We start from the raw sequence: 13,091 nt of genomic DNA on the forward strand, positions 1-13,091 counted from the left end.
ATAGGGATAGGTCCAAAAGGATACTAGCATTGAGTCAAGAAGCTTATATTGACAAAGTTCTTGACCGGTTCAATATGAAAGACTCCAAGAGAGGATTTCTACCTATGGGCCATGGGATTACTTTGAACAAGTCACAGTCTCCCTCCACCCCGAATGAGATTTAACACATGAAGACCGTCCCTTATGCTTCCGCTGTTGGGTCTATCATGTATGCTATGATTTGCACTCGTTCCGACGTTGCGTATGCCTTGAGCATGACAAGTCGTTATCAAGCCAAGCCTGGTGAGAGTCACTGGATAGCCGTAAAGAACATCCTTAAGTACTTGAGAAGGACTAAGGATTCGTTCTTAGTGTTTGGAGGAGAAACTGAGTTGCGTGTAAGAGGTTACACGGACGCAAGTTTCCAAACCGATCGAGATGATATGAAATCCCAATCCGGCCATGTGTTTATGCTAAATGGAGGAGCTGTTTGCTGGAAGAGCTTTAAGTAAAGCGTTACTGCGGATTATACAACAGAGGCTGAGTACCTTGCAGTGTCTGAGGCTGCAAAGGAAGCTGTTTGGATTAGGCAATTCATGGAGGGACTAGGAGTAGTCCATACCGCCGAAGATCCTATCACTCTATATTGTGATAACAGTGGAGCTATTTTTCAACCCAAAGAGCCGAAGTCTAGTAACAAATCTAGACACATTGAAAGAAAATACCATGTAATTAAAGATTATGTGGAAAGGAAGGAAATTGACATTTATAAGGTTGGGACAGACGATAATATTGCTGATCCTTTAACCAAGCCTTTATCGAAGGCTAAGCATGATGGTCATGTCGTCGCAATGGGATTGAGACGAGTACCATATTTTCTTTAGATTATGGATATGTAATAATTGGATTGTGTATCTCTTATTATAAATATGATAATCGCATTCATTGTTTTTGTTTTCATGTTTGAATCTTTTATTTAGTGTGACTAAATTTTTAATACCTTGTTTATCTGAATAAGTTGTGGAGACAATGTTGAACACTATTCAAGTGAATAAGATGAACATTGTATTTTGTCCCTAGTCACTTAATGAGGTGACGTCTCAGAGTGACTAGATTGTAAGTCGATTGATGGTTGTTCAACACCATGAGGTCATACGTGATGACTAGTCGATTACATAGGCAGAGTGTGTGACACTTTGCCGGACAGTGACCATTTAGAGAGTCCCTAAGTTCTATTATAGACGCCTGGTTGTGGCAGGGATCTCTAAGATGTTCCTATGAGTCGATTCTTTTGACTGGAGACTATTATCAAAGTCAATGCAGTTTCTGAGTGACTTTGGTTTTTTTCCTAGGTCGTGCCGTGAAAGGAGGCCAAAAGAACATCTTCTGAGTCATGATGAGCTGTATTGGCCAAAGATAGATAGGGCATACAGAAATTGTCCACCCACGTTGGGTAACTATATGTCAAGGCCACTCGAGGAGTTAATGACTACAAATGCGTGGCCACGCTCGGAAGTAATCTGTGAAAGATTTTTCCGGTCAGGTAGTCACACTCCCGATCGAGAAAACCACTCGCAATATGTTCATGTGCAAGTGCGACCTGAAAGACACCTTGCATTGAGTGGGAGATTAAAACGGACAAGAGAATTGGTAGCGCACACCTTGTGTCGGACAAGTGGGAGATTGTTGGAGTTAGTGTCCTCCACAATAGTGGTTTACATAATAAATCTCATTAAAGGAATATCATCAGATATTTAATTATTTGATCCTCGTCAGTTGATTAACGTAAATCGATAACGGTTGGCTAACTAGAGTTTGACGTTATTGTCGTGAGACGGCGGTGATCAACTGACCCCTTTCGGTCACACCTAAAGGAACGAACCCCAATTGACAACTAATTAATTGTATGAGATACAATTTATTTAGTCCCTTGATTTATAGACTAAAAGGTTAGTCGATTATTTTAGAGAGATTTCGAGTTGCGAACTCGAGGCACGGCAGTTATTATTTAATTATGCGATAATTGAATAATAAATTATGGGAGACGGGTTTTAGTTAATTAATTGTCAATTCGCTAAAATTATACTAATTGATTAATGTGATTAATATTAGTACGTAAATAATATGTGTAGCGGTACACGTATATTTACGGAGTGATTTGGACGAAATTAATTGGAAGCATTTAAACATGAAACGATGTTTAAATAAAATTTACACGTATTTGTGCGACAAATATAAGAATCAAAATGGACCCGTAAATGGGACATTGGGCCGTGTAAATAGAGTATAGTGGATGATTATAAACACAATCATTTCACTTTACTTGTGATACTTCCACAAGTTATCTTATAATTATATTTTACATGTGATGTAAGATTGATAAATATAAGACAATTTAATTAAACACTCCACTACTCCCTCACTCCACCGGTTTTCCCCTCCTATATACTCCAAATTGTTGTTCATTTTTGCACACTACTTCACTTGTGCATTTTGCATGTGAACAAAATTGGTACATCTCTCTAAAACTAATAATAACATTTACTAAGTTGTTAGTAAAACAAAATAAATACTAAGAGTGTTAGTATTATTTACGTGTTATCAAGGGTAGATTAAACAAATATCTAGTTAGTATTTGTTAGATTATTTTTGGGTTTTTGTTCTTGGGTGCACATTGTTAGGAGATCTTCTCTTTGAAGATTTGTGAGGAGGATCATCCTTTTGTTTTAAGCTCAAGAACAATCAAGATAGGAGATCTTGATTGCGCCCTTTTTACCATCATAATCAATGTAAGGAAATTGTTTTTCCTTATTTTTATTTTTATACTTTTATATTTGCATGCATGTTACATAGATCACTAAAATGATAAATTATGAGATAATTTAATTTTTATTAGAGAGTCTAATATGGATCTATGATTTTTCAGAAATCATGCATTAACATTTAGCTTGCATAATTTCCTATCGTTTTGGTCATTGAGGACAATGCCCATATTAGTGTGGGGATGGGAAATTCTAACTTGACTCTTAAATAAAAAAAACCATTAAATTTGAATTTTTTTTTAAAAATACAAAAACACTAGGTAGTATCCCGCGCTTTGCGCGGCCTGTTTAAAAATTTTATTATTATAATTGAAGAAAAATAATATAATTCGTATATAACCTTTAATATTTTTACCTATAAATAAAAATAAATTAATTTTTTTTCTCGAATTTTATTTTTTTAGGTTTAAGTTCATTGTTTTAAAATAAAATACATATAATTTTAATTAAAACTAATACTAAGTTATAGTTAATTATGCATGATCAACGTTTTACAAAAAAAAAATTGTAACTGATCAAATTATCACATTAATTAAAATAAAATTTATTCGAATAATGCAACAATCAACATTAAGGTATCAAATTATATCATTTCACGATACGTTATGTTCCAAATCAGTTAAAAGATTTATTCAAAATGATGTGAATATAATTTTATGCAATTTTTAATTTTGTATGTATAACGTTTGATATTTATGTATCAAACATATATGGCCCAAACTAAACTTATTGAAATGTTTTGGTTGTGTCTTACATGTACTATGTGTCAAACATATCTATCAGAAATTTGCACCTTTTGTTTTTTTTAACAACTATATATAACGATGTTTAAGAGTTTATCGTAAATAAAATAGGTTAAATTTTCTCAAATATCATTTTTATAAGATAACGTATAAAATATTTAAATAAAAGTAATATCTAGTTATTCATAACTAATGTTTTGTTCTTGACGTATACATATTTAACTAAAGATATTAAAGAAAAATCTAATGTGTATTTTACTTTTTCATGTTGTTTATATAATAGGGTTTTTCTACATGATACCCTTGTACTTATTCGAATTCTATGTGATACTCCTCGCTTTTCAAAAATACCCGTGGTACCCCTAAACATGATAAAAACATCTTAAATACCCAAAATGCTCTAATCCGCCTCTTTAGAATGTTTAATTTATACATTTTTTATTGATTTTTTTTGGCAATAATATGTCATGTCATTAACATAAACATCGTCTACTCAATTGTAAACATATTTTCTTTACAAAATATAACATATTAAAACGTGATTTTTAGTAGATTGGGTATTTTTAGAACATTTTACTACATTTAGGGATACCACTTATATTTTCAAAAATATAGGGGTATCACGTAGAATGCGAAGAAACACGGGGTATCGCGTAGAAAAACCCTATATAATATTATATTACTTAATAATCATTAATTTTCTTTTAATTATTCAAACTCATTCGTGATCACTGTGTACATTCATACTCGTTATCACAGTATTTAAATCTCTCAAAATCTCATATGTATTCATTTTGTCGCAATATAATTTTTTCGTTCCCACACTATAAAAACTTATATCTTAGTAGTTTTCTTTTTAAAGTTTTGTTTTTAATATATACAATGACTCTTTAAAATATATTTTTCTTAATAAAATTAATGGTCTAAGTTTTATAACTTTCTCAAAATGATTTTTTACGTAAATGTGAAACATTGTAAGATGCTCACTTTAATCATCTCTACATATTAAATTATGTTAATAAATATAATTAAAAGTATACTCGATTGAAAGCATTTTTTGCAATGAACGTTTTTTAAAACCTATCAAAATCTCATATGTATTTAATTCGTCCAATATAATTTTTTTCATTCCCAAACTATAAAAACTTATCTCTTAGTAGTTTTTTAAAGAGGTGTTTTTAATATATACAATGACTCTTTCAAATATATTTTTCTTAATGGATTTAATAGTCTAAGTTTTATGACTTTCTCAAAATGTTTGTTTACGTAAATTTAAAACTGTAATACTCCGTATTTATGAGTCTTGGGGTACTCTATCGAGTAGGCCTTACTCTGTCGAGTAAGGGAGTTTTGCGAAATAAAATAGTTTCTGACCTGTTGGGTACTCGATCGAGTAACTAGGGTACTCGATCGAGTAAGGGGGTACTCGATCGAGTAGCCTTGGGTACTCGATCGAGTAGCCGGTTTACGGGGAGTTTTTCTCGGGTTTTGTTAATTATGCGATTAAGATATATAACCTTCCGTCATTGTTTCTAAATCACTTTTGCAAAACCTAATTTACTGTTTAAGAGAGAAGGCAAGTTTGTTCTTAATCCTAATCGCATTGTTGACAAATCCCGGAGCTAGAGGTGTCGGATTTCATTGTTCTTGGCATCATAGTGTTCCTTGCGTCAAGGGTAAGTCCTACATACCAATTTTATAGCGTTTGGTTGACTTTGTTTAAACCCTAATTTTGGGATTGGGGGTTTTTATGATTTGTGAAGGCTAGATTGTGATTATGTGATAGGAGAAGGATTTGTAAAGGAGAGGTTTTGAGACAGCTGCTAGATCGTCTGATGATTGTGTTGCTTTCCAGGTAGGATTTCCTACTCAGTATTAGTCCCATAGTGGGATGATTGTTGATGTGTTGAGATTGATTGTTTGATATAGTAATTGTATTGTGACGGCTGTGATTGTGATTGTACACTGTTGATAAATTCAGACGGTTGTTGATATTGTGATTGTGATTGGTTGCCTTTGGTTCTCGAGATGCGTTCTCGGTGGTGGAGTCACTTGCGGGAGTGGCTTCACGCCCTAGTTTCGCCCTTCGTGGAACCCGCCACGGAAGGGGATGTGCACATTAATGGACGGGGTTATCGCTCGATATGATGAGCGGGGCTTAGGTGGGAACGGCTGCGTCCCCCATCGCGCGGTGGTCCGTCCAAAGGGACGATCGGTGATTGAGATTGATGGGATTGGAGTAATTGTGTGTATGTGTGACGGTTAAGTCGTCTGTGTATCTTCTTGATATATATATATATAGTTGTGTGATTAGTCTTGACCCCGTTTAAATGTTTTAAAAACTGTGGTGATCCATTCGGGGTGGTGAGCGATTGCTTAAGGTATATCTTGGATACGCGTGGGATCTAGTCAGGGGATGGAGTCATCACATATCTGAGTCTTTAGTCTTCCGCTGTGTTTATTAGAACAGTTCCTTTCGGTTGGTTTATAGTTTGAGAACAACAGATTTTGCTTACAGTTGGTTTTGTAATGTACTCACTTAAACTTATTTAATAAAGTATGTTTCTTCATTGTCTTATGATTATCATGCCTCGGGTAACCGAGATGGTAGCATCCTTATACCTGAGTGGTCCTGGTAAGGCACTTGGAGTATGGGGTGTTACAAATGGTATCGAGCGACGATCCCGAAACCCTCGTAACCAATAAATCCAATGAATATAGGGAGTCAATTAAAATGAACCCGGGTAAAGGTTGTAGGAGCTAATGCAAAGACTTGGGAGACGTCCTAAAGTCGCGAACTCGCCCTACAATTTTGAACCGGTCACCATGGGATATGTGTCGGGATCGTTATGTGCATATTGTGTGCTGTGTGTATCTATGTAGTAGTATGTTGCATGAATTGATGATGATGGCGTGAATTGTATGTTGGTTGATTGTAAAGCATGAAAGTATAATGTTTGATACATGTAATTTGGCATGTTATAATTATGTAAGGAAAAGTGTTCTGTTTATATATATATAAAGCGATGCGTAAGTATACATGTTGTTGTTGTCGTTTTGAGTAAGAGTACAGAAAGTTGGGAGTGTGAATTGAACATGTGTTGGGTGAATATGTTGAACGAATGTGGTGGATAAATATGTGGCATGATGGATGAATTAGTGGAAAAAGATGAATAATCGTTGTATGATAATATGATTTATGATTAAGCATGTTATATAATGAAAGTTATTTTATAATGTTATTATGCTAGTAACATGTGAATAGGGGACTTGATGTCATGTATTTGTGATTTTGTTTACGAAACGTGATAGAATAAAAACACGTGGGAAGCCATGATTGGCAAGTTAAATGAATTATGTGCATGATAAATGTTATTGTTTGGCTTTTTGTAGGTCGTAACATGTGGGTAGGGATAGTGGTTTTACAAGTATTGAGTCGCTTTTATTCGCTTTGTTGATGTTTAAGTTGTTTGAAAGAGAAAATCGAATAGTTATGTCGCCTGATTACAGCAAAGTTGTCTTTAAACTGTTATAACTTGAGATGCGTAAATGATTTTAATGTGATTCCAATTGGAGGTGATAGCTTGTTCTTTTACGATTCTAACGATAGGTCACACGCCCAAAGCGACCAAGAAATGAGTGAGTTATGGCTGTTTTACGAAAACTGGACAGTGCTGAGAAATGCGTAGGTACTCGATCGAGTAGCCTTGGTACTCGATCGAGTAGGGGGTACTCGATCGAGTACGTCAGTTACTCGATCGAGTGTCCCTGGTAATTTGTTTTACGTGCTTCTGATCTTCACCTACTCGATCGAGTAAGTCCCTTACTCGATCGAGTGGCCTGTACTCGATCTAGTGACCCCTATTTTGGGTCATATGCTTATCTTTTGACTTCGTTGCATATTATGTTTAATTCAAAGGCGTTATTTTGCTTCTTTATGCATTGTTTTACATGTATGTTGGTCTTGACGCGTAAGTTACCCAATTTTGTGGTGTAAAGAGTGGCACCTATGATGAGTATGAGTTCGGTGGGGAGGACATGATTTATATGTGTTGGGATTGGTAAGACTTAATTGAGGCATAGAGCGTGTTGTGTGAGACGAGATGAGTGACATGATTGTATGTTGAGTAATGAAAAGGTAAGTGAATGTGGGCAAGACATGATGTAAGTTTAAGGAACGTGAGAATGAAAAGATTGAAAGAAAGGATGTGGATAGTATCAACCTGAGATGTATAATAAATTATGGAGGGAGATGGCTAGAAATAGTGTTGAGTAAGAACATATGTAATGAAAGGTCGTTTGGAAATAGTGGTATATAGCGAACTTAATGGGACATGTCGCGACGTGGATTTGCAGGTAGTGACTGAGTTTGGAAATTTGTGTTATCGAGAGACGAAACTACTGTGTGATTTCCTTGGGTAATTAACGGTATTAAATGAATTCTGATTTCTAGAGATGTAAAAAGGGAGATGCAATTGTTTGAACATTAAACGTTGATTCTATGGATAGATTAGTGGCAAGTGTGAGTGATAGCATAATAAGAGAAAATCTATGGTAAGAAAGAGTGAGATGATGTCGGTAGAAAATAATGGAATTTGAGTTTTGGAGCAACGAAGGGGTAACTGGATTTCTAAAGAGTTAGCTAGAAGGAACAAGGAGTTGAACTATTAATTGGTATTATTGAGTGTAAAGAGAAAAGAAGGATAAAAGTAAGCTGAGGAAAATATTCACCGAAGTTATGTGATATAAAGGTAAGGAATCATAGAAATGTGTGATAGCGTCACGAGGATGTTAGCTAAAGGTTATATAGGAGTTTCAGGACAACATGATTGATAATGAGTTTCGAGGAATTAAGGGAGCAAGAAGTTGGTGGAGTATTGGCACGATACGACGTATTTGATGGAGAGTTGGATGACAACACAAATAAGATAGTATTGGGAATAATGTTGAGGTAATTTTGTGGATGGGTTTGATGTTCGTTATTTGGAATGATAACCAAAGATAGGAGAAAAACCGTGTTATTTTGATATGAGTGTAAGAGGTTTGATATACGAGCAGTGGTGGTATTGTGGTGTGTCACTAGTGGTTAAGAGTGATGGTATATTAGAAAGGTAGCAATTCTAAAGAGGTTGATTTGGTAGGGACCTGATTGTTGTGTATGATTGTGAGAGGGTATAAGATGTGGTTAGATGAGGCGGATGCTAATAGTTGAATAGTAAAGGTATGGTTATATTTGGCAGGAAGTGATGATTGTGCGAATGGGGGAATATGTTATGAGGGGCATATGAGTTAAACTCGGGCGTCAGGTAACCTTTATCGAGTGGTAACTTACGTGGTCAGGATTGACTAGTTGGTTGTGATTACGGGTCTATGATATGTGTAAATGTTTGTGTGAGGTTCTGACCTCACAAGAAGTGGTATGGTGTGATAATTATAAAGTTGTTTTATGAATGTTCTGTAATATATATGTTGGACACGGTAATTTAATTGAATGATATCCAAAAAGGTAATAATTTGATTAATTTGGCATGGCTAGTTATAATTTTATGTGTATTAATAACACATGTGTATTCCGTGAAATGGTAGAGATGATGTTCATGAGATGCTTATCTGTTTATTCATATAATATGTTGCGTTGTGATTGAGTAAAGTGGATTTGAGTAAGTTTTCTTGTCCGAAAGGTTATTTCCGAGTCAGTATTTATGGAATTGTATGTAGTTGTGATGTCTATCGATGTGGTTGTGGTGCCTCGGGTGGTGATCCGGGCACGATATTTAGTATTGTGATGCGGGTATTTTCGCACTACGGTGTGGCTGTTGGTGGCGGTGTTGTGATGCCGTCACCGGTTGTGGTGGATTAGGCGGGATGATTATGATTCGAGTTTCGAAATTACATACCAGTTATACATAGTTTGTTGTTTTGTTTGATGTTGCTCCCTGCAAGTTTCAGTTTCTGCAGATAGACAGTTGTCTTGTTTATTGATGTTTTCTTTACCAGGTTAAGTTGGGAATGAGGGCATAGTATGATATGAAATAGAGTCGTATATGTTTTCGTTGTTGTCATGCTATAGTGATGTTCTATTGATGGGACACGGTTGTGAGAGGTTGTTACAGTAATTTTGATCTTGTTCTAAATAAGGCTTTAGTAGACATGATAATGGCAAGTGATTCGTAGAACATGTGTGGTAATGATCTGATATATGCAGGTGGTTCATAATCCTTTGTTGAGACAGTGAGTGTAGGGTGTTGAATAATAAGTGTCGTGTTAAGTTATGTATGAGTCTTGCGGTAATGAATGAAAGAACTTGAGGATCTAGTGTGAGTGTACGTAACAAGTGTGGATCGTGAGTTATGCTTTTGATGATGGGAGTTTCATATAGTTTATATAGAGAGGTATGTCATGTTGCGGTAATGTGGAGAGTTGAAGTTTTGGGTTAAGATAAAGATTTGAGGTATAGGTTAGGTGGTGTGACGAGTGAATTGAAGTATGAGAATTGTTTAAGTAAGAGAGCCTTGGATACATGCATGACGAGTGTTTAGAGTATAGGTGGTTATCTATGACATGTGATGATGATAAGAATAATGAGAAGATACAACTAAGGATATAGTATTAGTAGGTTACGAGGACGTAACATTTATCTTAAGCGGAGTAGGATGCGATAAAAGAGATTTTGATGATTGTTCATATGGTAGTATATTGGAAGTAGAGTGTTGGTGTAGCATAAGATATGGATTTGTATATGTTGTGGTTGATAGTGTTAAAAGGTCACGGACGTGCTTGTAGTAGTTTGATGTTAGGAATGCGAGAATACTTCGATAGTGTTGACAGTTGGATGATGAGGTTATGAGTGTGAGTAAACTTCGAGGACGAAGTTCCTTTTAAGGGTGGTAGAATGTAACATTCCGTTTGATGTCTATGAGTGTCTTGATTTTGGATTTGATAGTGGATGATATTATGGAGCTAGCAGCGTTAGAGGATGGTAGTTGGTTATGTATGGAGTGGGTATCGTGAGAGATATATATGTGGTGGATACGATATCGTGGGTCATGTTAGGGAAGTAAACATAGTTGGTGGAGTGGGTGTTAAAAGTTCATGTTTTATGTTTGGTCGAGTTCTTGAGTTCTTAGTTATGTTGTTGTGTCTTAGTCGAGCTAGTATGGTTGTTTTTATGTATGGGTTGAACTTCGGGGACGAAGTTCTTTTTAAGGAGGGAAGACTGTAATACTCCGTATTTATGAGTCTTGGGGTACTCTATCGAGTAGGCCTTACTCTGTCGAGTAAGGAGTTTTGCGAAATAAAATAGTTTCGACTGTTGGGTACTCGATCGAGTAACTAGGGTACTCGATCGAGTAAGGGGGTACTCGATCGAGTAGCCTTGGGTACTCGATCGAGTAGCCGGTTTACGGGGAGTTTTTCTCGGGTTTTGTTAATTATGCGATTAAGATATATAACCTTCCGTCATTGTTTCTAAATCACTTTTGCAAAACCTAATTTACTGTTTAAGAGAGAAGGCAAGTTTGTTCTTAATCCTAATCGCATTGTTGACAAATCCCGGAGCTAGAGGTGTCGGATTTCATTGTTCTTGGCATCATAGTGTTCCTTGCGTCAAGGGTAAGTCCTACATACCAATTTTATAGCGTTTGGTTGACTTTGTTTAAACCCTAATTTTGGGATTGGGGGTTTTTATGATTTGTTAAGGCTAGATTGTGATTATGTGATTATGTGATAGGAGAAGGATTTGTAAAGGAGAGGTTTTGAGACAGCTGCTAGATCGTCTGATGATTGTGTTGCTTTCCAGGTAGGATTTCCTACTCAGTATTAGTCCCATAGTGGGATGATTGTTGATGTGTTGAGATTGATTGTTTGATATAGTAATTGTATTGTGACGGCTGTGATTGTGATTGTACACTGTTGATAAATTCAGACGGTTGTTGATATTGTGATTGTGATTGGTTGCCTTTGGTTCTCGAGATGCGTTCTCGGCTGAGTGGAGTCACTTGCGGGAGTGGCTTCACGCCCTAGTTTCGCCCTTCGTGGAACCCGCCACGGAAGGGGATGTGCACATTAATGGACAGGGTTATCGCTCGATATGATGAGCGGGGCTTAGGTGGGAACGGCTGCGGTCCCCCACTGGCAGGGCTGGTCCAGTGGACAGTCGGTGATTGAGATTGATGGGATTGGAGTAATTGTGTGTATGTGTGACGGTTAAGCTGTCTGTGTATCTTACTGTTGATATATATATATAAGTTGTGTGATTAGTACTGACCCCGTTTAAATGTTTTAAAAACTGTGGTGATCCATTCGGGGGTGGTGAGCGATTGCTTGCGGTATATCTTGGATACGCGTGGGATCTAGCTGGGGATGGAGTCATCACATATCAGAGTCTTTAGTCTTCTGCTGTGTTTATTAGAACAGTTCCTTTCAGTTGGTTTATAGTTTGAGAACAGTTGTATTTTGCTTACAGTTGGTTTTGTAATGTACTCACTTAACTTATTTAATAAAGTATGTTTCTTCATTGTCTTATGATTATCATGCCTCGGGTAACCGAGATGGTAGCATCCTTATACCTGAGTGGTCCTGGTAAGGCACTTGGAGTATGGGGGTGTTACAAAAACATTGTGAGACACTTACTTTAATCATATCTACATATCAAAATAAATATTTCAATAAATATAATGAAAATTATACTCAATTGAAAGCATTTTTCACAATGAACGTAATTATTTACATTTTAGAATTTGTATCAAAATAAATTTTTAGTAAATTTAGAATCAAATCACCGTAATCATTTAATATAATTTTATAATAAAATTTATTAAACTATAATTAATATTTTGCTGAGATTTATGCAGCATTTATTATATTTGTATTAAATTCAGCTGTAATTAATAAGTGTATTTAAGGCTGGGTTGACACGTGGCGCATCCATAGCGTTTCAACCCAGATTATATATATATATATATATATATATATATATATATATATATATATATATATATATATATATATATATATAGTAATAAGATCATCTAAGTCCATGTCTTACACTTGAGTCCATGAGTTCCATTGTCTACCCTTAGATCATGTTATTGAATGGCTTAGATTAAAAGTAAAAAGCAACTAATAATATTATTCTAATGGCTAAAATAATTACCTCTCTCCTCCTACCACTTATAGGGTGGGTATTAGCATGCATGCAAAGCAGTTGTCAATCAAAACATCACACACACACACGTCCTAAAAACTTCCCCCCACTTTCCATCTCTCAATTATTCAAAATTAATTTTCCCCCAAAACATTTGCCCCAAATTAAACCACATTCATTTCAAGACGAAACTGCTCTAAAAATCCCCCAAATTTATCGCTTTTTTGCTACCTTATTATCGTTTTTTTCTCCATTTTCTTTGCTCACTTGCAAACCGCCATTGTCATCCTTTCAATCACTTCAGAAGGTAATTTTTTTTGGGGTTTTTATAGTTTTATGATTTTTTCCTGGGTTTTTAGAGTTTTATTATTTGTTCTCTTCATTTATTTAGACGTTTTTTTA

This window comes from Silene latifolia, chromosome 1 (assembly GCF_048544455.1).
Source record: "Silene latifolia isolate original U9 population chromosome 1, ASM4854445v1, whole genome shotgun sequence".
NCBI lineage: Eukaryota > Viridiplantae > Streptophyta > Magnoliopsida > Caryophyllales > Caryophyllaceae > Silene > Silene latifolia.